Below are 27,040 nucleotides of genomic sequence, written 5' to 3' on the forward strand. Positions count from 1 at the left end.
GGCTAACTCCCCTTTTAGTGTGATTAGTTGGTTCAGGACAGAACTAAAAAAGCCTCGGACAAGCGCCGTCATGGTCGGGGACGACGCTTGAACCCTATGGCCGCCCACAATGGTAACCACACTGCTAGCCAACTGGAAAATGATTCAAATCCAAATACGTGTTTTGCAGGATATGCTTCCTGCAACCACCCTAGAAGGAAAACAGACAGATGATGAGATGGTCAGATGAAGTTAATCGACACCTCATGCTCTGTTATTACCAAGCAACAAACCTAGGAACCAACACAACTGGATACAGATCACACGTATACACAACGTTTATTACCAGGTACCGAGAATTAAAATTTTTAACAGAACAACGACTAGCTGATCAGATCCGTGTAATAATCAAAAATAACAGGATACTCCAGTCAGAATTAGAAAACATCAAACAACAAGTACAACAAATACTGGAACAAAATAATGTGCAATCAGAAGAAGAAATACAGTAATGGACTCAAACATCCCAGAGCAAACAAACAAAGAACAACACACATCAATTAAACAGTCAGAGGAAAACGAAATCTTAAGACAGCCACCAGAACAAGCATAAATAGAACACGAAGTGACACACATGTTAGATATAGAAGAAAAATTTCAGCTGAAATATATAGAATACAAAGACACAAATACAGACATTAGACCATTCTTGCATAGACCGCCAAATAACCCACAAGTTGAAACAACAATAAAAACTATCAACACAATCATACACAACAAAATAAATGAAAAAAACAACTATGGAAGAGTTACAACCACTGGTTTATATAGGAGCACTCACTACACTAAACATACACACTAGGCAGAGATCAGAACCAACCAACACACAGACGAAACCCACAAAACCAGCATGGCAACACAGGCTACAGATCAGAATAGAAAAACTGAGAAAAGACATCGGACAGCTAACACAATTTATAAGAAATGAAATGTCAGAAAAAAACGAAAAAGTTAGGTAAAATCTCACAACAAGAAGTGATAGAGTAATTAGATGAAAAGAAGCAGAAATTACAAGCATTGGCCAAACGACTTAGAAGATACAAAAAAAGTGAAAATAGAAGGAAACAAAACCAAACATTCAACACAAACCAAAAGAGATTTTACCAAACAATAGATAACACACACATTAAAATAGACAATCCACCAAACATAACAGACGTGGAACACTTCTGGAGCAACATATGGTCAAACCCGGTACAACATAACAGGCATGCATGGTGGATACAAGCAGAAACAGATACGTACAAGATGATACCACAAATGCCTGAAGTGATAATTTTGCAACATGAAGTCACCCAAGCAATTAATTCTACTCACAATTGGAAAGCCCCTGGAAAAGATAAAATAGCAAATTTCTAGCTAAAGAAATTCATCTCAACACATCCATATCTAACTAAATTATTTAAGTTATCAGACCGCATCGTCATAATTTAAAATGCGCCAACGTTTCGGCCAGCGTTGCAGCTAGCCTTCATCAGGGCCTTACGTTAACTGCTGAATGAACACACTTGGTTCCTTAAATAGCTGCACGAGAAAACCGTGTCGTTACTTGATTGGCTGTAAAAGGAGGAGGAGGAGGGGTGAAAGGTATGCTTTATTGGTGTTTCCTTTATTATCTGTCATTGGCTGAAATAGGTGTTTTCTATTGGTCTTTGTATTAATCCACCCCATTGGAGGAGACGGACGAATAGCGAACAGGTGATGGCTGTGACGTCACACTGTTTCCATGCTGTCCAGAAGCCGGCTGCGGCGTGCCATTGCTTTGTGTGCTCGCGACCACTACTGCGGCTTTCCACGTGTCTGCATGGGCCGCCACGGCTCTGCCGCCGCTCCGTAGCCCTGCTATTGCAGGCAGCCAAGACCTCGGAAGCTTGTACCCGTCCCCTCTATTCATGTTGGCGGGTCTTTTGGCTATTTCTATCGCCTCTCTAATCTTTCTTTTGAAAGTGAGAGGCTGTTTCGCCAGGACGCGGGCTTCTTGAAAAAATATTGGTTTCCCGCACTCGTCTCGGTGTTCGGCCACTGCTGACTTAGTGTGTTGTTTCAGGCGGATATATCTTTCATGTTCCGAGAGCCTTGTGCTAATCGGACGTCCCGTCTCACCTACGTAGACTAATCCACACGCACAACCAATTTCATACACGCCAGCTGTGTGTAGTTTGTCAACTGCATCCTTGGTAGAACCGAGCATGTCTGATATTTTGTTTCTGCTTCGGAAAATTGGTTTGATGTCGGCTTTTCGTAGAATTTTGCCAATACGTTCGGTGACCCCTTGTACATATGGTAACACAGCAATGCTCTGTGCCTCCTTCTCCTCTTCCCTATTAGTCTTCTCCCTTGTCGACATGGTGCTGTCTATCATCTGCTTCCCATAGCCATTAGTTCCGAAAATGGACCTGAGGCGTTCAAGTTCTGTCTTCAGATGTTCTTCGTCGCTTATCCTGTACGCTCTCTTCGTTAGCGTGTGCAGGCCGGACTACTTCTGCGTGGGGTGATGGTGGGAGGAGGCGTGAAGGTACCTGTCCGTATTGGTTGGTTTCCTGTACACTTTGTGGCCAAGTTTACCATCAGGTTTTCGATAAACTTCCACGTCGAGAAAAGGCAGCACCCCATTCTTCTCTGTTTCCACTGTAAACTGAATTTTCCTATGCTGTTGGTTAAGGTGCTTGTGGAAGTTCTGTAACTCCTCTTCTCTGTGGGGCCAGATGACGAAAGTATCAAGAAGCCCGCGTCCTGGCGAAACAGCCTCTCACTTTCAAAAGAAAGATTAGAGAGGCGATAGAAATAGCCAAAAGACCGCCAACATGAATAGAGAGGACGGGTACAAGCTTCCGAGGTCTTGGCTGCCTGCAATAGCAGGGCTACGGAGCGGCGGCAGAGCCGTGGCGGCCCGTGCAGACACGTGGAGAGCCGCAGTAGTGGTCGCGAGCACACAAAGCAATGGCACGCCGCAGCCGGCTTCTGGACAGCATGGAAACAGTGTGACGTCACAGCCAACACCTGTTCGCTATTCGTCCGTCTCCTCCAATGGGGTGGATTAATACAAAGACCAATAGAAAACAGCTATTTCAGCCAATGACAGATAATAAAGGAAACACCAATAAAGCATACCTTTCACCCCTCCTCCTCCTCCTTTTACAGCCAATCAAGTAACGACACGGTTTTCTCGTGCAGCTATTTAAGGAACCAAGTGTGTTCATTCAGCAGTTAACGTAAGGCCCTGATGAAGGCTAGCTGCAACGCTGGCCGAAACGTTGGCGCATTTTAAATTATGACGATGCGGTCTGATACCCTGAAGAATTTTATTGAAGAAGACAACGGCCGCGGAAGCCTACGCTTATATTTACGTTACATTGCAGACCCATACACATTCTCTGATACACTTACACATGGAATAACTTATCTGAAACCTAAAGATCAAGCAGACACAGCAAACGCAGCTAAATATCGCCCCATAACATGCCTACCAACAATATACAAAATATTAACTTCAGTCATTACACGGAAATTGACACATACAACACAGAACAAAATTATAAATGAAGAACAAAAAGGCTGTTGCAAAGGAGCACGATGATGTAAACAGCAACTGATAATAGATGCAGAGGTGACATATCAAGCTAAAAGTAAACAAAGGTCGCTACACTATGCATACATTGATTACCAAAAAGCTTTTGATAGTGTACCCCACTCATGGTTACTACAAAGATTGGAAATATATAAAGTAGATCCTAAATTGATACAGTTCCTAAACATGGTAATGAAAAATTGGAAAACCACACTTAATATCCAAACAAATTCAAATATCACATCACAGCCAATACAGATTAAGCGTGGAATATACCAAGGAGACTCATTAAGTCCTTGCTGGTTCTGCCTTGCTCTGAACCCACTATCCAACATGCTAAATAATACAAATTATGGATACAATATTACTGGAACATGCCCACACAAAATCACACATCTGCTATACATGGATGATCTAAAACTACTGGCTGCCACAAATCAACAACTCAACCAATTACTAAAGATAACAGAAGTATTCAGCAATGATATAAATATGGCTTTTGGAACAGACAAATGTAAGAAAAATAGCATAGTCAAGGGAAAACACACTAAACAAGAAGATTACATATTGGATAACCACAGCGACTGCATAGAAGCGATGGAAAAAACAGATGCCTATAAATATCTAGGATACAGACAAAAATATGAATAGATAATACAAATATTAAAGAAGAACTAAAAGAAAAATATAGACAGACTAACAAAAATACTGAAAACAGTATTGACAGCAAGAAACAAGACAAAAGATATAAATACCTATGCTATACCAATATTGACCTACTCATTTGGAGTAGTGAAATGGAGTAACACAGACCTAGAAGCACTCAATACACTTACACGATCACAATGCCACAAATATAGAATACATCACATACATTCAGCAACTGAAAGATTCACATTAAGCAGAAAGGAAGGAGGAAGGGGATTTATCGACATAAAAAACCTACATTATTTACAGGTAGACAATTTAAGAAAATTCTTTATAGAACGAGCAGAAACTAGCAAAATACACAAACGAATCACTCATATAAACACATCGGCTACACCACTGCAATTTCATAACCACTTCTACAACCCTTTAGATCACATAACATCAACAGATACGAAGAAAGTAAATTGGAAAAAGAAAACACTACATGGCAAGCACCCATATCATCTAACACAGCCACACATCGATCAAGACGCATCCAACGCATGGCTAAGAAAAGGCAAAATACAGTGAGACAGAAGGATTCATGATTGCAATACAGGATCAAACAATAAACACCAGATATTACAGCAAGCATATTATTAAAAATCCCAATACCACAACAGATAAATGCAGACTTTGCAAACAAATAAAACAGTAGATCACATCACAAGTGGATGTACAATACTAGCAAATACAGAATACCCCAGAAGACATGACAATGTAGCAAAAATAATACATCAACAGCTTGCCTTACAACATAAACTTATAAAACATGTTCCCACATACAAGTATGCACCACAAAATGTACTGGAGAACTATGAATACAAATTATACTGGAACAGAACCATTATAACAGATAAAACACCACCACATAACAAACCTGACATCATACCAATAAAAAGAAGAAATTAACACAACTAATCGAAATATCCATACCCAATACAACAAATATACAAAAGAAAACAGGAGAAAAAATTGAAAAATACATCCAACTGGCTGAGGAAGTCAAGGACATGTGGCGTCAGGATAAAGTTGACATTATACCAATTATACTATCAACTACAGGAGTCATACCACACAATATCCACCAGTACATCAATGCAATACAGCTACATCCAAACTTATATATACAACTACAGAAATCTGTAATTATTGACACTTGTTCAATTACCCGAAAGTTCCCAAATGCAATGTAACATATACCGTACAGTTAAAAGGAAGTCACGCTTGATCAAGGTCCGTGTCACCTTCCATTTTTAACCAGACATAACGTCTGAGACAAGAAAGAAATAATAATAAAATGCAGGCCATACGGGAGTGGAGTAGCCATTACGTTGTTACTTTTGTGTTGCACTGTCAATTAGTTCATTTATTGTAGCGAAGTGAATCATAAAGCAATTTCTGGTCTGTAACGGGAACTATCTGCAACTCAGAAAAAAGCATTTTAATGAGATATTTAAGTATATGTGATGTATAAGTCTATTTTTCTGTCGGAGATGCATATGTAGTGGCCAGGCTGTGTGACGAAAATTTTGTTAATAAATTCGCTTCACGCGATGTAATCGCCATATGCCAAACGTTAACGCTAGTATTTAAAAAAATGTTTTTTTTTGTAACTTATGTAATCAGAAAGGTTGCGAACCACTGTTTTAGACTTAGTGCAAGGTAAGGGACGAACCTTAAGACTCCTTCGCTTCGGGTGTAGCCAGGTGCTACATTAGAGCAATGAAGAAAGACATGTACCACTTTCAGAAGCAATAACAGAAATGGGTTTCAAAGATTATTTAGTTTCGTGACCGAAACTCAGTTGAACGCTTCTGTTTTTATCCCTCACATCAGAAATTTTCATTTTACCTCTCAGGTTCGAAACCACTGGTCTAGAAGCTATGGCCGTCTACTCCATTAAGAGTGGACAGTGACACCTGTACGCCTGGATAGAACAGAACAGTACAGTACAGTTTTATTTTGCGTACGGTTCACGACTGGGACATACAGAGCAGTGCTCGACACTTACCCGCTAGCAGTCACTGGGCCGACTGACCCAGATTTCGCTTTCTTGCGGTGTGTGGCGAGACGCGTAAGGCAGCGGCGGGGCTGGCCTTTTACAGGTGGCGGCTGTGAGGCAGCGAGCGCTAGACTCGTCAGCACGACCAGTCACGCCTCGAGCACCGCTATGGCGAGACGCGCGGCGGGTCGACTCACGGACAATAAAGCTGCTCCCAGCGCCCATTCGAGAAGACTCTCCATAGCTGTGGCACTGTCACGCGCCAGTAAAACTACTCCCCAGCACATTTGGCGTTGATCGCCTACTGATACAAGAACGTGAAATACGGAGTTAGGTAACTTTTCCCCTCGCACCGACTCGTTTTGCACTTGATATTGTCCACCATCCTGATATTAGAGGGTCACTCCAAAAGAAATGCACACTTTTTTAATCCATCTTTTATTCTACATGTTTGAAAGTTTTATCTGTAGATACATCCTACAGGAACAATATTTTCATTTCTCCACATAATTTCAATCCCTCTCAGCTGCCTTACGCCATCTTGGAACCAGCGCCTGTATACCCGCACGGTAAAATTCTGGACCAACCTGTTGGAGCCACTGTTTGGCAGCGTGCACAAGGGAGTCATCATCTTCAAACCTTGTTCCACGAAGAGTCTTTGTTTCCCAAAGAGATGATAGTCACATGGAGCCAGGTCAGGACTGTAAGGCAGGTGTTCCAGTGTTGCCCATCTGAGTTTTGTGATCGCTTCCATGGATTTTTGATTGACATGTGGCCGTGCATTGTGCAACAGCAAAACATCCTGCTTTTACCAATGTGGCCGAACACGACTCAGTCGAGCTTGAAGTTTCTTCAGTGTCGTCACACATGCATCAGAATTTATGGTAGTTCCACTTGGTATAATGTCCACAAACAAGAGTCCTTCGGAATCGAAAAACACCGTAGCCATAACTTTTCCAGTAGAAGGTGTGCTTCTGAATTTTTTTCTTGGGTGAATTTACATGATGGCACTCCATTGATTGCCTCTTCGTCTCTGGTGAAAAATGGAGCCATGTTTCATCACCTGTCACAGTTCTTCCAAGAAATTCATATCCACCATTCTCGTACTGTTCCAAAAGTTCGCTGCATACCGTTTTTCTTGTTTCTTTGTGAGCCACTGTCAACATCCTGGGACCCCACCTGGCACAAACCTTTTTTAACGCAAACACTTTCAGTATTCTGCAAATACTTCCTTCCCCTATCCCAACGTAGCGTGACGATTCGTTCACTGTGATGTGTCTGTCAGCAGTCACCAGTCCGTTAACTCCCTGCAGATTGTCTGGAGTGTGTGCAGTACGAGGCCTGCCGCTGCGAGGACAATCCTCAATATTGCCGTGCCCGCTTTCATCACGTAACCTGCTTGTCCCCCGACTAACTGTATTGCGATCGACAGCAGCATCTCAATACACCTTTTTCAACCTGTTGTGGATGTTTCGCACTGTCTCGTTTTCACAGTACTGGAGTTCTATGACAGCACGTAGCTTCTAACGAACGTCAAGTGTAGCAGACATCTTGAAGACATGCTGTGATGGCGCCACTCACGGGAACAGGTTGAACTAAGTTTGAAAACACGCGGGAAGGATGTATCTACACGCTATTTAACTTTCATACAAGCAGAATGAAAACTGTATTTTTACAAAAATAGTGTGCATTTCTTTTGGAGTGACCTTCGTACAAGGCAGATACAGACAGGCACATCATCGCAGTTCTGATCCGTGATAAACTTTGGATACTGTATAGGATGCCGGACGGATCCATAATCCCATCTGCTTCACGTTAATACTGTCGACATTCTTCTGGGGTCTGGTTGTTGAACTACATGACGCAGCTGAAGTAAGGATGCTAGGATGTGGGCGACGCACTCACGATAATGGCGACGGTTGCACTGAATAAGATATTAAACTATATCGTCCTATAACAAAAGTGTACATGTGATACTGGGTCGTTATTGCATGAGTAACGCAATTTGTTTTGTAATTTCACGAGCCACTCGCAAAGACGTTGCCTTCAAGCTTGCAAGTTAGTTCGGCGCGAGCCACTTGTGGGTCTTACCTGTGAGCAAAAAGTTTCACGCTCAGGCTCAGTGGGGACGGCACTGTTTTGGGTTCGTGTGTCGATATACTACGCTCTCGCGAGCAAGAAGGCTCTGGTTCATGTGCCATTCGCGAGCATGTCGGAGTGTGAGTAGTTGACTGTTCTTCAAATATCATCATCTACATGACCACTCCGCAATTCACATTTAAATAGCAGGCAGCGGGTTCATAGATCAATCTTAAAACCATTTCTCTAGCTTTCCGTTCTCGAACAGCGCGCGGAAAAACGAACACTTAAACCTCTCCATGCGAACTCTGATTTCTCGTACTATGATGACCAATTCTCCCTATGTAGGTGGGTCCAAAAAAAATATTTTCACACTCTGAGGAGAAAGTTTGTGATTGACATTTTATGAGAAGGTACTGCCGCACCAAAAACACCATTGCTGTGACTGCTACACCAGTTCACTCACGTATCTTATCCGTGCTATTTCGGACAATACAAAACGACAGCCCTTCTTCTGACTTTGTCGAAACACTAAGTCAATCCTAGTAAGGACCCCTACCGCGCAGCATGTACTCCACAGGAGGACGCATAAGTGTTGTGTCGACAGTATCTTTAGTAGACCTGTTCGATCTTCTAAGCATTCTGCCAATAAAATGCAGTCTGTGGTTCGCCTTCCCCACAAAATTTCCTATGAGATCGTTCCAGTTTAGGTTGTTCGTTATTGCAATCTCTAGGAATGTAGTTGAGTGATCGGGATTTATATTTGTGATTTATCGTGTAAGCGAAATTTTTCAGAATTTTTAGTACTCATGTGGAAGATTGAAATTTCTTAATTTTTGACAAATACTCGCCAATTTTCGCTCATTGCTGATAACTTGTCTAAATCACTTTGCATTGGTTTTGATTTTCTGGTGACCTCACTAGACTGTAAACGACAGCATCGTCTGCAAACAGTCTGAGGGCTGCTCAGATTGTCTACAAAATCGCAACATCAGAGCCGTTTTCATATCAAAACATATGGAAATATCAATGAACGATCTCTGAATGCTCACAAAGAATTCACACTACCTGGTACATTCTGATCTCTCATTCTTAGATCAGTTATCTAGCTGCTACACAGAAGTAACTTACAGTAACCGATGAAGCTTCTGCGACAATAGTATTGAGGTTGAGTCCTTTGGTTGTATAGCTTTGTTTCTAAAGACATTTCCAATTTCCTGAAAGTCTTCGCAGTATATCACCGTTTCAACCTCCGATGACAAAGTGGAAAAAGATTAGTTGCCAGTGGGATACCACGGCGTTCCCCCATTATGCTGTACCCGGGCTGGCACTAAGTGGCAAAGTGCGTCACGGTATGTTAGTGACCGCGCACAGCCCTGTGCTAACGGCGTCTCCGCTAGGGCGGCTTAGCCTCCGCCCTGCAAAGAACGGTAACAATGTCTTCCGCCGGTTTTGCTGTCCCAACTTCCCGGAAAAAACCGGAGGCTGTCCGTAATGAAACACCTTGCGGGAACACCTGACTCAGCACAGCTGCACCGGAATACTACCGTTCTTCTTGCGCGGGTCGTCGTAAGCGGCGCTCGTAAAACTGAAATCTGTGTTACCACACCACCTTGCCTCGGCTTGTCACACCGCTGCGAAATCTACTTCCGTTAGTTCCCTGCTCAAACTTCCGTACAACTTAATTCTTGCAGTCTGCATCTGTACGCCGCAAAAACACCTTACAATGAGTGTCGGAAGGTGCTTCATCTACCACCTCCCTCTTTCCTGTTCCACTGTCGAATGATGCACAGGAAGAACAGGAAGAATACTGCCAAGAAGCTTCCGCAAGATGACGGATGTGTCTTGAGACAGTCATTTTTCGACCTGTAGTACGATAAGCAGTCATATACATACTTCTGTTCCTTGAATATTCTCTCTCTCTCTCTCTCTCTCTCTCTCTCTCTCTCTCTCTCTCTCTCTCTCTCTCTCTCATAAAGCTGTTCTAAAGTCTTTTAGCCGCCAACACTCTCTCTTTAGTGTGGTTAGTTTCAGCTAATAAAGTATCACCCGAAATTTTCAGCTTATGACGTACAAGTAACAAGCATAGTCATAAATTTTTACCCACAGTGCAGCCTCTGTACGGCTTGTCACCTCCTGCCGATAGTTTCCGGCTGCCCATGGTTGGTAGCTTGGAATTAAGTGCTTCCTTTTATGCGTCCACATTCCTCATCGTTTTAATTCAATGGTGTTAACCTGCTACATCCTGCCATTTACTGACTCTTCTAACGGGTTTCTTAAAATGACAAGAAGGGACGGAAGGAGGAGGGCACCTCTTGTCAGACGCACGTGGGTGCATAGCAGACCGTGAACTCACCCCCTCCGCCCCAAGTGCTGTTTATAGCGGGCGTATTTACCCCACATGCAATGGTACTTTACTTCACTTTTTCATTATAGCTGATTTTTATTCTTCCCTTCTGAAATTACCAAATTCGCGTATTAAGGGGGTGACTTGACACTGCATCTACAAGAATTTTATTGGTTCGATACTCCCGATCCCTTAAACCCACCAGTCCAATCCAGCCGGCCGTCTACAAAAACTACAGCGAGGAAAAAATCTGGCAATATTTAGAAAAATACAACAGTTCTACTTAAAGGTGACCTAAAATAAAAGTACATATGAACCACCTGTTGCCAGTATACAGAACTGGCAAAATTATCTGAAATGATTTGAGATTTTAAATGCTTTCTATATGATTGTACGCTGAACTGCAGTCCCGTAAGTCGAGAGTAAGAAAAAATTTGCCTCTGACAGAAAATAATTATTCTGTTTCTTTTTATTGCGTGGTGACAGACTTCTGGGTCACCGGCCTCACTCTTGGATGCACCTGATATATTTCTATTAGATGAGGATCACGGCTTGCTTGCTGTCATCACCGACACTATCCGCCCTTAGTGGTTCACTTCCAGATTAGTGCTTTGTCAACGGGTTTTACACTGCACGCCTCTGCTGGACTGTGATGACAGCATATATTATCCTAGGAGGAACACGACACAATAAAAAGCTGAAGATAACCTCCGCAGTCGGGGGAGAATATATTCCCAATCTGGATTTGATTTTAATTTAGTTTCTCTACTTCTTATTGAAGAGGACCGAAACGTTTCATTGCGGTTGCGTCGAAAACAAAATGAAGTATATTTTACTAACATTTCCTCACGGACAGAACGTTCTCTGCATTTTAGTCAGGACATGGGACTTCGTTGTCCATCGGACTGATTTTGTCCCCTTCGTGGCATATGCCGGAGGTGGATAATTAAACGGGAACACCACACCACACTACACCACATTTCCATGTCTAATATGGCGTTGAAAAAGCGTTGGCATTCGGACGAGCGTCCAGTTGTCTCGGAATGAATAAATGCATTCCGTGTATGGTTCTCTATGGTGTCTTGTAGCATTCTTCCTGCATAGTTTTGGCAAGTTCAGGTAACGGTGACAGAGGTGGATATCTTTCGTCTTGGAAGATAACACCACTGGAGAACACACATTGTGCCAGGGAATGGACCTGGTCAGCCCAAATAGTCACTCAATAATCGCTTGGCAGCAATGCTACCTTCCAAAGTAACCGTGGGGCCCATGGAATACCACGACTTGACTGCCCAAATAATCACCGAATCCTTCCCATGTTTTCCCTCTTGGGACGTAAACTCGGCCAGAAGTTGGAAACAGTGTGAAAAAAGACACACCCGACCAAACGACTTTATTCCATTGCTCCATAGTCTAGGATTTATGGTTTCGGCACAAGGTTTCTTGATACGGGCTTTTTCATGATGAGTGGCTTCGCAATCTGAGCCGCCCCCCCCCCCCCCCCTCTTCCCCTCTGCCGTACCCTGCTTATGGAGTTGCCTTCGTGTTTTGGTGCTGACGTGATTAGCGAGTGCAAATTCAGATTTGCCCTGACTTTTGCTGCCGTCTTCCTTTTTTTTTACATCACAGTCCTTCCATGTCCGTCCGTCCCCATCATTCAACAAACGCTTTCGTCTACGCTTTCCCTGTGTGAGGTATAAATCTTCGATGGGTGCATCCTGAAACACCGAAAACTTCGGCTACTTGGGCTACAAAAGCGCTATCCATACGGGCACCAACATTTTATCTGCGTTCGAATGCACTGAGATCCGATGTAATGCACACACAACTACATACAACACTGTTCTGAGAACTAATGACTCTTGCAACGTATCTAGGACATTCGACACGTGTTGTTCGTGGTCAAATACAACAGCGCAACTCGCAGACTTTGTCCGCATCTGCATTAACGTTAAAGCATATATTTCTTACAGTGTTTCCATATTTTTGTCTAACCCCTGTAATTTTTGCGTTTTGTAACTTTCAACTTTCTCAGCATCTAAAGCAAGATAGCGATCTTTCGACGGCTTCGAAATCTTACCAAGGTCGGAATGAATATTTGGGCAACCTTTTTCAGGAAGTACTTAAAATCAGCGGGAAAATTCTCCTGCCTGAGGACAAAAGGCAATTTGTTCCTCTATAAAAAAAAAAGAACGCTCGCAGCAAAGTGTGGGACCAGCAGCTTCGGTTCTCATTCCTCCGTCCTCGTCAAAAATTTTGGCATGCAAAAGTACTGGTGCTCTTTTATCACAAAACATTCTAATGCTTTTACCGGGTCTTTGTCTGCTTACGCCTTTGTACTGTGTATCACCCTCTCACTGCCACTGTTCATATATAGGGTGTTAGGAAATTCCCGTCACAAACTTCTATTACTTGTACAGAGTAGCGATTATATAATATTTTGAGTACGACACCACGTTTCGTTGTATGACTGTTTCAGTGCAGATGTTTCACTCATCCACTTCTGGTTGAGTAACTGAATTAGACGTAACGAAGTACAATTATTAGGTGAGAATTCGAGAGGAAACACAACGAACATTCATTTATCACTTAATCACATTTGTTTCTAGTAATACTTAAGCATTACATGTTTACATTATTCCAAAACAAAAAGGACCCAGTATAGTGTACGTACAGAACAGTGATGATGCATTAAAATAGCGGCTCCATGTGGCGACCACCAACGTTGTTGCAGACATGGTAACTACGAAGTATGTTAATCTCCATCCCACCTGGTACCTCTTCAGTTTCTAGTGCAGCGGGAAGTAATCGTGTCAGTGGATCTTCCTCTGTCCCTACGAGTCTCGTAAATTAAACTTCGCATACGATCCCCCTCCCCAAGAAGCACCAGGTGGTCGTCTGACATAGTACGTGACATCCTATCTACCCTATAACATACCAGGACAAGCAACTCTGAGACTTTTCTCTTTTCCTCAGCAGAAGTGGACGCGTTACCGGACATGGGTTCCTTTTCAAAATACAAGTCCTAAAAGTTTGTAACGGGAATTTCCGAACACACTGTATGTCTGCCTCCCATTGTCTACTTTTCTCCTACTGACTTATACGCTGAAGCGCCAAAGAAACTTGGTACAGTCACGCGTATTCAAATACAGAAACATGTAAACAGGCAGAAGACGGCACTGCGGTGGGCAACGCCTATACAAAATAAGTGTCTGGGGCAGTTGTTAGATCGATTACCGCTGCTGCAGTGGCAAGTTATCAAGATTTAAGCGAGTTTTAACGCTGTGTTATAGTCGGCGCAAGAGCTATGGGACACAGCATCTCCGAGGTAACGTTGACGTGGGGATTTCCCGTACGACAATTTCACGAGGGTACCGTGAATATCAGGAATCCGGTAAAACATCGAATCTCCGACATCGGTGCGACCGGAAAAAGATCCTTCCAGAACGGGACCAACGACGACTGAAGAAGTTACAGAAGTGCAAACTCTTCCGAAAATTGGTGCAGATTTCAACGATGGGCCATCAAATATCAGCGTGCCAACCATTCAACGAAACATCGGATGGGCTTTCGGAGCCGAAGTTTCACTCGTGTACCCTTGATAACTGCACGACACAAAGCATTACGCCTCGCCTGGGCCCGTCAACACCGACACTGGACTGTTGATGACTGGAAACATGTTGCGTGGTCGGACGAGTCTTGCTTCAAATTCTATCGAGCGGATAGACGTGTACGGATATGGAGACAACCTCATGAATCCATGGACCTGCATGTCAGCACGTGACTGTTCAAGCTGGTGGAGGCTCTGTGATGGTGTGGGGCGTGTGCAGTTGGAGTGATGTGGGACCCCTGATACATCTAGATACGACTTTGACAGGTGACACGTACGTAAGCAAGAAAGGCGGATAGTCGTCTTCGGTTCATTGGTATAATTTTGGGAAGATGTGGTTCATCTGTAAAGGAAACCGCTTATAAAACACTAATGACATATTCTTGAGTACTGCTCGAGCGTTTGGGATCCCTATCAGGTCGGATTGAGGGAGGACATAGAAGCAATTCAGAGGCGGGCTGCTAGATTTGTTACTGGTAGGTTTGATCATAACGCGAGTGTTATGGAAATGCTTCAGGAACTCGGGTGGGAGTCTCTAGAGGAAAGGAGGTGTTCTTTTCATGAATCGCTACTGAGGAAATTTAGAGAACCAGCATTTGAGGCTGACTGCAGTACACTTTTACTGCAACCAACTTACATTTCACGGAAAGACCACAAAGATAAGAGATTAGGGCTCGTACAGAGGCATATAGACAGTCATTTTTCCCTCGTTCTGTTTGGGAGTGGAACAGGGAGAGAAGGTGCTAGTTTTGGTACGAGGTACCCTCCTCCACGCACCGTATGGTGGATTGCGGAGTATGTATGTAGATGTAGCATCTTGTCTGATGACCTGCATTCATCCATGCCCAGTGTGTATTTCGACTGACTTAGGCAATTCCAGCAGGGCAATGCGACACGATCAAAGTCCAAAACTGCTACAGAGTGGCTCCAGGAACACTCTTTTGAGTTCAAACACACCCGCTGGCCACCAAACTCCCCAGAAATTAACATTATTGAGAATATCTGGGATGCCTTGCAACGTTCTGTTGAAGAGATCTCCATACCCTCGTACCTATACGGATTTATGGACAGTCCTGCAGGATTTATGGTGTCAGTTCCTTCTAGCACTATTTGATACATTAGTCGAGTCCATGCCACGTCGTATTGCGGCACTTCTATGTGCTCGCGGCAGCCCTGCACGATATTAGGCAGATGTACCAGTTTCTTTGGTTCTTCAGTGTAGTATACCCCACTGGCACAGTCTCCTCTCAATTACACTGTCTGCTTTTGTCTTTCTTTCCCACTGCCAGTGTCTGACTTCCACTAGGGCCTTGACCGGGACAGCAGTGGGGGTTTACTACATTTCATTCAGTGCGCGATGGCAGGTGAAAGACTTCGAGATACCACATGTGAGCGAAGTTGGAAGTAAATGCTCTGCACGTGACCACAGGATGCAGATTGCGGCGAAGATGGCGCAACAGCTGGCTCGTGTCGTGCCGTGTCGGGGAGAGTGTGGCGATTTTTCCTTATAAGCGCATAGGGGGCAGCGGAATTGATTGTGCTCGGCCTCCGCAACTGGGCCACAAACAGCGCCAGCGCCGGCTGCGTGGCCTGGCGCGGCGCGGCGTGGCGTTGCGTCACGGGGCAGCCTGCGGGCGAAGAGACGGGGCACTGGCGCCAGTGGATCACGGACGCGCGCCGCATGACGCACCTGGAGTCCCAGGCCGCCGTTCCACAAGTGTCAAGTGCGCCTAGCCAGGTGGAGCGGCTAACAGGACAACGCCAGAGGATGAGTGTGGCAATAGCGAGTTGTAGGAGGGTTTCCTACCGTACTTGGCGAAAGAGTGGGACGGAGCTACAAAGGCCTCGTTAGCTCCCTTTCAAAGGGAAAACGACGTACTCGCACATCACAAGTTCCCCTGCCTAGTAACTGCCTACGAATGACCTAGATGTGAGCTTCTAAGCGAGATAGAGCTGCGAGAATTTAGAAACAGTTGCCAGCTGCAAGGATGGTTCGATAACTATGGTAAGTTTCAATGAAAGAATGGAATTTTTTTGTGCCATCATGGTAAGTTTGGTTATGCGAACCATCGTATAAAGCATTTCAACTACGCACAGCGAACAATTAATTGTTGACAGCTGTCTGAATTGGTCAGTGTGTCGACTATGATCGAAAATGGAGAAAACCGAGCTACGTGTTCTTATTAAACATTTACGGTTGAAGCGCTGGACTGCCACAAAAAACAGAATTGGTTGCTCACAAGGTCTTTGCCATCACTGTATGCCATTTACTTTTGGATTAATACATTTAACGCCAAATAAGCTCAGCATGGTAAAGTCGTCCACGGATGTATGGAACTCATCCTTGAGGAGCACGCGTAGGGACTCAGTTGTTCTCTGCCGTCTCCGAATTGGACATACGCGGTTGACCCACAGCTATCTCCTTCGCCGTGAGAACCCGCCCAAGTGGCGCTGTGCAGGGCTGACAGTGGTCCATCTTCTGATGGACTGCCCCATTTTAGCCCCCTTGCGGCAATCCTTTAATTTACCAGCTGCGCTTCCTTTAATTCTAGGTGACAATGCCTCTATAGCTGACCCACTTTTACGTTTTATCCGTGCAGCTGGGTTTTATCACTCTATTGTGGGCGCTCTCGCATGATTTCTCAGGTTACACCCACTCCAGAGACTTTTAATTGTGACATGGATACCAAAATAGTGTCTTTTATGGTAACAAGTTGTGTTGGTACCTCTATCAACGCTTTCCAGTTGGAGGTTCTTCGTTTTTAGTTGAGTGGTTGACCTTTTACCTGATCCATCAACCACTGTAGTCTGTTTTACTCTAGTCAATTATTTACTCTGCTCCTTTTAAGTGTACTCTATTTTGTGTTATTGCGGTGTTCGTTTTAGCTCTGTACCCCCTTGGTGTTCCCTCCCTCAGGGTGCAGAGGTTACGCTTTTACTGTATAGGCCTTTTACAATTATGTCTGTTTGGAACAGGGGACTGATGACCTCGATGTTTAGCCCACATCAAACCCCAAAACAAACCAACCAACCTAATGCATTTAAACATGCTCGGACAAGTTCCAAAGATGAAGTGCGCACCAACCGTCCGGCTGAGGTCACCACAAAGGAAACTAGTGACACAATCTATGATATGGTAATGCAAGACCGCCTAATGAAAAGTCTTTAGGTTTCTGAGACTGTAGGCATTTTAGCTGAGAGACGACATAATATCCTGCTCGGAGAATTTGCCATGAAGCAGCTGTGTGCGAGGTGGGTTGGCCAAAAGCGCACCACGCACACATTTCAACACAATGTCTGTCGATGTTTCATCGCAATCCGTAAGACTTTTTGTGCCGATTTGTGACTTTTGGTGAATCCTGAATCCATCTGTATACAACAGCCAACACGTTAGTCAAAGAAACTGACAGACTGGTGAAAGAGCACCGAAGATGGCAAAGAACAAGGTCAGCTGTCAAAACGATGGCCACTCATAGATTACATGGAAAAAACACAACTGAACCCTTTTATGCTTAATAGATGAATCGTTTGGAACTTGCGTTGGCTGAAAAAAGACAAAGGTTGGCACGCAAAAAAGTGCTCTCACTATGACAGTGCACCATCTCAGACATCAGCCGTAACAACGACGAAAGTATGTGAATTGTGCTTTGAATCACTGGACCTAGGGTATAGCACTCAAAGGAGACTACGTTGAGAAGTAGGTTGAGTTGTTAACGAAACAAACATTTTTTCCTTACATTCTTTACCAGACCTATCAAACCACACTCCACATTTAAGAAGAGGTTCTGGTCAAGAGATAAGAGAAATGGGTGAAGTTGACTTCTTCATACGATTGATTTTATTAAAATGGGGGTCTCACCACTTTTTTATACGTACTTTCATGTATGAAACAAATGTTTTTCTCTCGTAACTAATTAAAAATGGCGGCTGCAGCCCTTGTCATACGTCTCGCCGCGCATCCTAGTTGGCGAGAAGCGCTGAACAGATTCGTAGATATTTCTGGAACCTATAAAATTATCAAATTACAATGAATTTGAGGAGCATCACTATGGGATTTTGAAAAATATCTCGAAAAAATGGCAGTTATTTGAAAAAACAGATAAATTTCTTGGCATGTTTAAGTTTAAATATTTAAAGGACCTTTACCTTTCGCGAGCAAGTGCTCTACAACTACGCAGAACACCTTCTGTTAAGTATGAACGCCAGCATCATGCGATTTTCCTAATGCACTAATCCTGACATTTGTCTAAATGTGTAATTTTTTCGTAATAGTTAAGGTTGTCTCTCTCAGGGAGGCGTGGGCGTGAAAAAGACTTATTTGTAAAGGTCTGAACCTTCTTACTTATGTTTGAGTTAGAAAATGGGAGATGCTGAATTAGTCTTTGTCACGTACCCATTATCTGCTGATAGTTCTATTGTGTTGTACGGAATAAAGTACAGGACCACGCGAACCGCCTATTGCCTGACCGTTATGTTGCCCGCACTGTAGTTGGGTAAAACTAGCTGCCTACACAATTATGGTATCCTTGATGTAATTGAGTCAGTCCTGACCTACATTTCTTTTTCTAGATATGAACCGTATCTAACCTACCTTTATCCCTACATGAAATTCCTTCCGTAAAGATAATAGTCCATTTTTGTTTTCATTTAGAATGATGGGTCTTACCATGCTGATACGATATACTTGCTATGTGAGATGGTGCCATTACTTAGTGCAGCTATGTTTTCCTTCCGAAATATGTTTCCCATTGAAAACAGTCATTACATGCTAGTCAAACCTTTTCGCTGTGGAGTACTTTCTCCCACGACTGTTGCCATATCACATGCAATCCGTTAAACACAACTTTAGAGTACATGCAGACAAACAGTAATTTACCAATATTACGATGCAGTAGTCAACTTTCTAGTAAGCCTATAAGTCAGGTTTAAACGAAAATAAATAGAAATTCGAAGCCAACTACCGCCAAGTAGACATTCTGATTCTTGACATAGACAGTAGAAGCAACATTCTTATACGGCTACTAACATGTTAAACGGGAGGCTTTCGTATTGTTCCTCAAATGGTACTCGCGTATAATAACTTGTGCAAATATGCCACAGCCTTTGGTTGACAGTGTTTTACAGCTTGGACGTTATGAACACATGGCAAGTCACAATACTGTGATCTTGATTCACATTTGGAAGTACATGGTGCTATGAAAAAAGTAAATAAAAGTAGCCGTCACAAGGAAACTAAATTCTACATTTTCAAGACTTTTGCATGCTGCAGACCCAGCGCCCTCTCTTCGAGAGAGAAAATTAAGCTTTTACGTAGACAAAATTGGCACGTAAAGTGACCTCTGCGCTAAAAGCATGTCGCACTACACTTGTCAATGAGCAGCCCAGAGTCTGGTATTTTGCTTTTTGCCTGACTGTGTACCTGCCAGGGAAGTGTCTCTAGAAATAGAGAAAAAAATGCTTTCCGATTATGCACACACGCGAGGCTATTAACATGGGGTGTTCAGGATTTTTGGAGAACAACGAAATGAACTTTCTCTAATATGGTATATCATTCAAAGACTAAGTGATGCGAGTGATCACAAGGTTGAGTGTGCTTTATTCTCTATCGATTTAGTCTTAAAGGCAAAATTGCCTTGTAGGAAGCACTAAAGATAAGTGAATTAGATACCCTATCATTCGCAAAATAATATCTAAACAGTGCAGATGCTTTAACGAGGTTGGCCCAGTTTGTTCAAAGATGACATTCTCGATAATTTCAAATGAGCTACACGTGGGCTCCTTAAGCAAAAACTGATTCTAACATGTAAAAGAGCATCTACACCTCAATGTAAAGCGAAATATATTTTCTTATACTCTATATCTGAAGTGATTAATACGTAGGAAAGTAATCTGTACTTCTGGAAACTGCCTGTGATCTATTTTCAAAGATATAAAGTAATATAATACATTTCGAGAATATTGCCCCAAATGGTTATCAGTTTCCACCGGGCTTTACACAGTAACGATACAACGCACTAAATAACGTTTATGGTACCCTATAAAATATTCTTGATCGAAATAAGAAGCAGCAGTTAAATAGCTGGTTTCAGTCGTTGAATTGCCATCTTCAGGTCTTAATGCACCTGGCACAGTACATCGTTAAAGACTCTTGTAGTCGTTGTCAGACAGGTAGCACACTGAACAAATTTTGAGCCTCTTGCCATTTTGCTGTTAGCAATAAATCAATATTGATTACTTCTCATAATATGCTTCATGAAAACAATTCTATTAGCAACTATGATCTGAAAATTGCTGTTCAAAAACTGAAACCTGTTACTAACTGCTTCTTTATATTGCGATCAAAACAAATAAGTTTATAATGAATGGTTACTAATCGCGCTCCTACTTAGCTGGTTATGTAGTGCTAAAAGCTTCCTCTTAGCATTTGGAAGCACAAAATTTATAGGTTAAGTGAAGTTATTGTTTTCTGACAGTCTTCAAGTGAAGTACTGCAGTCCTGTGCTGATCAAATAGCTCCTGATCTGTTGAACTTAATGACATGAGGTTTGTAACCAAAATTAAGTAAATAATTGTAATGACGTACAGTGTGATCGAATTTTTTGTTGTTATCAAACATATCCATGAGATGGTTAAGATTTACGTCGTTCCTTTCACTAGTGTTCTGCTGGTTTCTTTGTCTTAAGACAGATAACGCAAAACGCGAGCGTTCGAAAATGGTGTCTGACACGGAGATTCGTATAAAATAGTGGGTGTCACTGAATTCCTCAATGCTGAACAATGTGCGCCCGTTTAAATCCATAGACGCATAAAGGTGCATGGAGAGGATAAGCAGATATCAGTAACGTGAGGCCGTGCGTACTGCCACCACCAGTCGAGCCTGCCAGATGGATTCACATGAAGAATCCTCGGGAAGTTTCTTCCTACGAAGGGGATGGCTTGTAAAAGCCTCATTTGACCGATATTCGAATACTGCTCGTTAGTTTGAAAACCTTTAGCAGGTTGGGTTAATAGAAGAAAATTACATTGCTATATAAAGGCAGGTCGCCTTTTAACGTTGTTAACAAATATCTCGGAAAGTTCTTCACTGATTTACTCAAAGTTCTTACGCGATACTCTAATAAAGATTCAGACGGGCATAGGATACATAGTTTTTTTGGAACAGTAAAGTACAGGTTTCTGTTAAAGCAGAAGGCGAGAGAGAAAATGCTGTGCTGTGACAATGTGCGGTTTCGTTTTATTTCCCGCGCTCAGTTTTAGCTATGGTAGATAGCAGGGCATTTAAACTATTTGACAAATTTTGTTCTATTTATATTGTTTCTCCGTACATACAGTTTTAAAGAAAAATAGTACACACAACTTTGTGCTGTTTCGCTTCTTCGCCGGCGGTTTTGCTGAGAAGAGGAAAGTTGTATTTATGGCTCATCAATTTGATTGGAATACTACTACCGAATCTGAATCGTCCATCCACAGATTAAAACTATTAGAGATACTACCAATGAAGTTACTATCCTGACAGATCCAACAGCTAGAGGCCTATCTCATAGCACGTATGCAAAAGATCCTAACCAACTTACCCATTCATTTTAAGCGACTTAAATTCCCAATCAAAAGTTCGTTCGGAATAACAATAAATAAGATTTGGAAATGAGCGGGGGGAGGGAGGGGGAGGTAAAAGACATACAGAAAGGCGAGGTGGTGATGGATAGAGAGGGGGGGAGGGGCAGCAGGAGGTGATGGGCAGAGAAGCGGGGAGGGGGGGGGGCGTTGGAGGCGAGATGAGGACACATATCCATTTCCCAAACACATTAAGCAATTGCAAAGCACTGCCGGCTTTGTTAGGTATAAAGAGGAGCTGCCTGCACTTTTCGTGACAGTTTCGTTTAGCAAACGAGATGGCGTCACGTAGATGCTCAAACAACTGCAATGGCAGACGCTACAAGAGACGTCTTGCATTACGATATGGTTTTCCGTCAAAATACAGGGGGTTAGTTCCTAGAACAGTCAACCAATAAATTGCTCCCTACGTATATTTAGCGAGAAGACCACGAAGGTAAGATAGAGCTCTCACGGAGGCTCGCCAACAATTGTTCTTCGCACGTGCCATTCGCGAGTGAAACAGGAAAGAGGGGAAGTGGCAGTGGCAGTAATACAAAGTATTCTCCACCATACACCTGAGGTTGATGTAGGCGTATCTGTCGCAGTTCCCACGCGAATGGGAGTCATTACTTTCAGAACGACTCTCGTACCTCGCCCTCGCCCTCGTACTTGGCGCACGCAAATAGTAATGGTAACGTGGAAAAAGCGTTTTCCGCGCTGGAGACAGTCGTGGGAAAGGACCCCGAGCTGGTGGGTGGAGACGGTGGCGTTCTGCGGAGCGCGTCCGCTCGCTGGCAGGGCCTGCGGCTGGCTGGCTGCGGTCCCAGCAGCGCGGATGACCCCAGGACTTTCACCTGCCTCACGTCCCGCGCCGCATACCTCTCCTCCAGCGCAGCGCGGCGCGGCACGGCACGGCGCGTGGGCGACGTGATGCGACGCGCAGGAGCGCCGCCGGTGCTCGGCGCTCTCCCGTCATCTCCGGAAACCTATCAGTCACACCACGACCGCTTACGTCCGTCACTCGCCTCGATTTTTGAACACTGCCGGAGCCGCACCGACATGTAGCCCCCCCCCCCCCCCCCCCAAGCCACTATGAAATATTAAGTTGGTGCATAAGTTTGTAGTAGCGTTTTGGTTTTGCATGTTAGTATTCCGTTTGATACGGATTTACTTCTACGTGATTACTCTACTCATCACAATAAAGTGCCTGGCAGGGGGTTCAATGAACCACCTCAAACCTCTCTCTAGCGTTCCAATCTCAGAAGTCAGGCGGGAAAAACGAGCACTTAAGTTTTCTGTGCGAGCCCTGATTTGTCGTGATCATTTCTCCCTTGTAGGTGGGTGGCAACAATGTTTTCGCAATCGGAGGAGGAAAATGGTGATTGATATTTCATGAGAAGATCCCGTCGCAACGAGAAACGCCTTTGTCTTAATGATTGGCACTCCAATTCACTTATTGTGTCTGTGACATTGTCTCCCGTATTTTGCGATAATACAAACGAGCTGCCCTACTTTGTACTTTGTCGATGTCATCCGTCAGTCCCACCTGATGCGGATCGCACACCGCATAGCAGTACTCCAGAATAGGGCGGACAAGCGTGGTATAAGCAGTCTCTTTACAAGACCTGTTGCACCTCCGTCACACAACGTCAGGTGGCTTGCAGAGTATGGCTGTAGATGTGTTCTGCCAATGAAACGCAGTCTTTGGTTTGCTCTAATCACAATATTATCTATGTGATCGTTCCAATATAGGTAATTGTAATCCCTAAGTATTTAGTTGAATTTACAGCCTTCAGATTTGTGTGACTTATAGCGTAATTGAAATTTAGCTGATTTCTTTTAGTACTCATGTGAATAACTTCGCATTTTTCTTTATTCAGGGTCAATTGTCACTTTTTGTACCATACAGATATCTAAATCATTTTGCAAATAGTTTTGCTTATCTGATGACGGTAAATGACAGCATCATCTGCAAACAATCTAAGACGGCTACTCAGATTGTCTCCTATGTCGTTAATATAGATCAGGAACAACAGAGGGCCTATAACACTCCCTTGGGGAACGCCGGATATTACTCTTGTTTTACTCAATGACTTTCCGTCTATTACTACGAACAGTGACCTTTCTGACAGGAAATCACGAATCCAATCGCACAGCTGAGGCGATACTCCATAGGCACACAGTTTCGTTAGTAGACGTTTGCGAGGAACGGTGTCGAAAGTCTTCTGGAAATCTAAAAATATGGAATCAATTTGACATCCCCTGCCGATAGCACTTACTACTTCATGAGTATTAAGAGCTAGTTGTGTTTCACAAGAACGATATTTTCTGTAAGCGTGCTGACTGTGTCAATAAATAGTCTTCTTCGAGGTGCTTCATAATGTTCGAATACAGTATATGTTCCAAAACCCTACTGCAAATAGACGTTACTGATATAGGGCTGTAATTCAGCGGATTACCTACTTACTTTTTTGGGTATTTGTGTGACTTGAGCAATTTTCCAGTCTTCAGGTACGGATCTTTCTGTGAGCAAGTGGTTCTATATAATTGCTAAATATGGAGCTATTTTATCAGCATACTCTGAGAGGAACCTGACTGGTATACAATATGGACCGGAGGCCTTGCCTTTATTAAGTGATTTAAGGTGCTTTGTTACTCCGAGGATATCTACTTCTATGTTTCTCATCTTGGCAGTTGTTCTTGATTTGAATTCCGGAATATTTACTTCGTCTTCTTTGGTGAAGGAGTTTCGGAAAACCGTGTTTAATAACTCTGCTTTAGTGGCACTGTCATCAGTGACTTCATCGTTGTTATCGACTGTCATTTTTATTCTGTAGTTCGCTGTTAGACATAGTGAGTGGAGCTGTAAACGCTAGAAAAGTGCCAAGAGGAAGAAAATCTGAACATTTCACACACATTCTGCTGTTTGACTCTAGCAGACAGGTGATAGCAGCTGAGGCAGCTAGAAACATTTACGGCATTTGTGAAACTAAAGCTATTGGCCAGAGCAGGGCAAGGTTTCTTTTTATCATTTTAAGGACAGAGTCGCGCTACGTTCAACATACGCTGCAGCCCACCGCCTTTAGACGGAAAAATTTGCTCGCCGCCCCCCCCCCCCCCCTACACATCATCGAGAGTCAGAAACACCGAATGGTAACGCACAACTATATAAATTTTTAAGAATATACTTACCTCCAGGAAGAGCAACTCAGTTCTGCCTCGGTTTTTTTCCTAGCAACGCAATGCGACAGAAATTTCCATTTTATCTGTTTGTTCTTTCAATTTGTCCCAAAACGTGACAAAACTTTATATAGTGAACATTTTGTGCTGACAAACTTTGACGCAGACTGGTACAGCACTGTTAACTATTACCTATTTTAAATACGGTATAGAAAAGTGTATACTAGCAAACAGTAGCCACGCGGCTTCTGTACAGATAGGTTCCAGTAACGGACATAATGACTCTAAGCACTATGGGACTTAACATTTGAGGTCATCAGTCCCGTAGACTTAGAACTAATTAAACCTAACTAACCTAAGGACATCACACACATCCATTCTCAAGGCAGGATTCGAACCGGCGACCGTAGCAGCAGCGCGGTTCCAGACTGAAGCGCCTAGAACCGCTCGGCCACAACGGCCGGTTTAACGGACCAATAATTAAACTAGTAAGTAAAAATCTAAGCTTTTGCATAGGTAAAATTATGCGAAAATGCCCAACGAAAAAAGGAAATTCCCTTTAAACAGCCAATTATGCAGTGACCTACAGTTAACGTGAGCTGCGTACCATAAAACAATTCGGTTTTCTCACATTACTAAACCATTGCCACAGACGAAAGAAATGACAAAAAAATCGTAGGATCGGCTAAGAATCGAGCACCATATCTTCGCATTTGCTGTTCGCACCTATCCACTTACCCTCAGAGCTATAAAATTCATGTATACAATGTCGAAAAATCAGAGTTCTAATACTCCCTTGTATTTAACGTTATATCAACGTACTTTGAGATCCACACAATTACCAACACTGAAAGGTGAAGGTGTATTGTATCCATTACTTAGCACTGAGTTAGTTACAGTTACATGCCCCTTCCACTGCGTCTTGGTTTACACTGAGGAGATAATTTTAGTTGCTTTCCTGCTAATTTACCCACTTTACATATAGTTGGCATAATCACAAATGGTTTTAAGCAGTGTACGCAGTTTTCGGTACTTATCTCCTTCGGTAATGTTTTAACTTGACCTATATCCCTGAAGAAGCACCTCCTTGAAATGATGTACGAAATCGAATGAATGAATATATCAACTGTAAGTACACACACGCATCCAAAAAATTTTCATTCGTTGTAATATGATTACGCTTTACACTTCTCTAACTTAGCTTTTCTCAACGCATGCGTTGGACACAATTTATTTTTAGGACGTCCATTTAATTATCAGAACTCAAGGGAAAACGAAGATTTCAGTGCAGAAACAATTCTTATCGCGGCACGAACTTTGACTAACCTTATATGCACCATTTTATCAAAGCCATAAGGGGTTTGTTTTGTAGAAATTATATAACAAACATTCCAGAGTCGGAGTACCCCTTCGGTAATACACTACTGGCCATTAAAATTGCTACACTAAGGTGATGACGTGCTACAGACACGAAATTTAACCGACAGGAAGAAGATGCTGTGATATGCAAATGATCAGCTTTTCAGAGCATTCACACAAGGCTGGCGCCGGTGGCGACACCTACAACGTGCTGACATGAGGAAAGTTTACAACAGATTTCTCATACACAAACAGCAGTTGACCGGCGTTGTCTGGTGAAACGGCACTTTGAACAGTGGACGTTAAATTTCAGATGTGTTACGACCCGTGGCTCTACCCTTCATTCGACCCCTGCGAAGCCCTACATTTCAGCAGGATAATGCATGACCGCATGTTGCAGGTCTTGTACGGGCCTTTCTGGATACAGAAAATGCTAGACTGCTGCCCTGGCCAGCACATTCTCCAGATCTCTCACCAATTGAAAACGTCTGGTCAATGGTGGCCGAGCAACTGGCTCGTCACAATGCGCCAGTCACTACTCTTGAACTGTGATATCGTGTTGAAGCT

At 43.2% G+C, this 27,040-nt stretch overlaps 1 protein-coding gene across 6 annotated transcripts in view; it reads left to right on the forward strand.

Moving 5' to 3' along the window:
• The window catches only part of LOC126412332 (tropomyosin), a 164,722-nt gene that overhangs the window by 43,007 nt on the left and 94,675 nt on the right, over positions 1-27,040 (forward strand). The gene's annotated exons all lie outside the window — the stretch shown is intronic.

The sequence above is a fragment of the Schistocerca serialis genome, chromosome 7 (assembly GCF_023864345.2).
Source record: "Schistocerca serialis cubense isolate TAMUIC-IGC-003099 chromosome 7, iqSchSeri2.2, whole genome shotgun sequence".
Lineage (NCBI taxonomy): Eukaryota > Metazoa > Arthropoda > Insecta > Orthoptera > Acrididae > Schistocerca > Schistocerca serialis.